This window comes from Papaver somniferum, chromosome 1 (assembly GCF_003573695.1).
Source record: "Papaver somniferum cultivar HN1 chromosome 1, ASM357369v1, whole genome shotgun sequence".
In the NCBI taxonomy this organism is placed as follows: domain Eukaryota; kingdom Viridiplantae; phylum Streptophyta; class Magnoliopsida; order Ranunculales; family Papaveraceae; genus Papaver; species Papaver somniferum.
Genome location: NC_039358.1, coordinates 184941301 through 184944492, shown reverse-complemented (window position 1 = coordinate 184944492; position 3192 = coordinate 184941301). Strand labels below are relative to the sequence as shown.

Here is a 3192-nt window from a genome sequence, read left to right as displayed (position 1 = left end):
AGTCGAAACCATTGCTCTGATTACCAACTGTGACGGATCAGCAAATTTACCCTCTAACGGGTTGGATTTCAACCCGTCGGCAAGGCCAATTTACCGATACGTCACTCGAAAATAAAAACTAGAACAGTAAAGGAAATGTACATTCAATGCAGAAAATTAAACATTTAAACCTTAAGAATGTATATTTCATACACAAGCTAAATGGCGTTTTTGGACTAGTCTAGTGAGGTCAGGTTAAAAATTTAAGAAGACCATTAGCATTTCTAGCAAATCAAATGTGGGAATATGTATACAGAGAGATTTGGTTCATAAAATCTCAAACAAGAGTTCCCCAAATGGGTCCATTTGTTTTAGACATTTAAAAAAAAAAACGACACTAGCATTACTCATATATAGTGACGAAAATATGAAAATGCACATATGAAATTTCAAATAGATTGCAGTAATACATATAAGATGACCTGTAACGTGGTTTCCAAATGGTGAAAAATGAGATCCTAACAAAAATCCCACCACTAGTATTACATAATCACTAATCAAAACTGGGGGAGAATATGTGTAAAAAAGAGCATATTAATCAGTTCACTTCGTAGACTTAGACAAAGTTAATGGAAGCATGGAGGCATCCTTTTCGACTGCAAGAAATAAGCAAAGTATACTTGAGAAGAAAACAGTTTTCAAAGGAAAGAAGTTTACATATACTAAGGCATGTAAGTACATTAATGCCCCAAAATATAGGTTCCATAGAAGGTTCTGCATATACCGAAATCTGGGCAAACTTTTAAAACTTTACACACTTAATGCAAACACGTCATTTAGTTTCAAAATAAACATCCATTATACACATCAAAAAAATATGGGTGACATCCACAAAAGAACAACAAGAAAACATGCATGCATGTTTGCATTTAACTACCCCAACACCCCCGTGATACACATATTATAAACAACAAGATACTAACTTTCGACGCGTTAAAGCCTGCTGTAAGCTCTGCCCGGCTTACTGCTGCAAGCTCCGCTCGTGCTCTGTGGAAAACAAAACTAAAAGGAGTGAGCCACAACTCAGTAGGGGATATAACAGTTTAGCACGAAATTTTGACGTAAAAAAAAATATGAAGGCATAGGCAAGATCAGCAACAATGATAATTTACAAAATGTAAAGCTTTAAACAATCGGGCGATGACTGAAATTCAGTGCTGCAAATACAGAGAAGTTACTCTACTATCACTTTGGCGAACGCCGTCGTCAGGTAGTCCGATACCAGCCACTGTTATCAAACAAACGGTCTTCCGGGTTGCCATCCGTAGATGGGGTGCCAATTAAGGCCTGACGATCCTATAGTAGAGTCCACTAGTTTCCAAATACAGTTATCACAAAGGAAACATCCACAAAGCAAGTTATGAAAATCTCGTAAATCCATAACTAAAACCTTACATAAATTTAACATTAGCAACATCGATAAAACCTTACCGGTGAATCGTTCACGAGAGTGTAAGATTAGGATCGAAAAATAATGCATTAAACAAGAAATGTGTGAATCCATGTTCAACTCAAACATACTCATATCTGAAGGTCGTCCAAAAAGAAAAGTCTGACCTAATTGCCGAGAGAGAACTATCTTGAAATGAAATATCGAGCACACTGAATTGGTATAAGTAAACTAAGGGACCATTTACCATTTTGTAAACGTTTGTGTCAAAATTCAAATTAACCATCACAAAGGTAAAGCTACAGCACAAGGAGGTCTGGACCCTCTTTATCCTTCCATGAAAAAAATTAAGATTAATATGGAAAAGACATCAAAGAGTACAGTAAAAGAGGAGGTAAGATTTTCTTATAATAAAAATCTTCATAAAAGAACAATTTTGCTAGTGTAATGCATAAATAAGCATTTCTTATATTATAGAAAAATCAGATTAGCAATGGGTACATTCATTAAATTAAGTGGCATAATCATGGATTGTAAATACTCAAGATGGTGACATAAAACAAATCCATGGACTAGAATCTTTGAGTTACAGAGTGAATCTTTGAGTTACAGAGTGGGCAAGAGATTTCAATACAAAATCCATGAAAAAGAATTCCAATTTTGACTGACATGGATTTTCAAATATCAAATGTAAAGTTCAATGGGTCATTTTCACAAACAGATGCTGGGTCATTTTTAAAACAAAACTCATTTCAATGGTTGAATGTATGAAGAAAGCTAGTAGATAGCAGCAAATCATTTTTATTCTTCATAAAATCCTTTACAAACGTTTGATGTACACAAATAATGAGCAAGAGAAAATGTAAACTATTTAGCCAAGTTCCCTGCATGTTCACAGAACATCCAAAAGAACTCATAAACAAAACTGAGGTGTTTTTAAAAATTGAAAGAGCTAACCCATACTTCAAATGATTGTAATTTCAAACCATGTCATATAAAAGATTAATATAGATTTGAAAGGAAAATAAAAATCAAGTTCGCTCCCGGTAACTACGACAAAACGTGAAAGCGTTTTAGGGATTTTTCTTGTTAAGAAATTTAACAAAAAGTTTAGATACACATGAAACCGGATGAAACTGCAATTACCCATAATTAGATTTGTAACAAACACTAAATATCAAAGCGAAATATAAATTTCGATTAACACCATCATAACCCAAAGTTTAAAAGGAAAGAGACCCCTACCTATACCGTGGTCGAAACTTCAATCCAAATATGGATGATGGGTTCCACCTTGTATTCCATTTCGATACAACGAAGTCTTCTTCCTCGCTCATGGTGATGGTGAAGCAGCAGTAGAAATGGGGAGAAAAGAAGGTACTGTTCGTAGCAAAGGTTTACTCTGGAGTTATAAAAAACAAGACAAAAACCTTTTTAGCTAGCGCATGCCCAGTTATGTGTCAACCATGCTGAGGGGTTTTAGAACTTTCCCATTCTTCTACTAATCAAGCACCCTAATACTACTAAGGGATGATCTAATTATTTATAAACACCCACATCGAATTTAAGCACTCACCACGGCTATATGCATCCACTTCTGGGATTGCACGTGCCCAATACACAATTCTAACTCTCCACTCGAATGGGCAGAGTTCGGGCTCAATGCCAAACCGAATTTGAGCGTCTGTTATAGTTTTCAAATCAGAGTTTGCAATCCAAGATACCTTGGTAACAAAGCATTCAATATTCACTGTTAGATGAAA

General features: G+C 35.3%; 1 long non-coding RNA gene across 1 annotated transcript; it reads right to left on the bottom strand.

The window, feature by feature from the left end:
• Positions 1-659: 659 nt before the first annotated feature.
• Positions 660-2853, bottom strand: LOC113309773. The gene is made up of 2 exons (XR_003340748.1): positions 2675-2853; positions 660-1026 (listed from the first exon to the last, which is right to left on the bottom strand). It is a non-coding gene; the product is annotated as an uncharacterized LOC113309773 (long non-coding RNA).
• Positions 2854-3192: the final 339 nt, after the last annotated feature.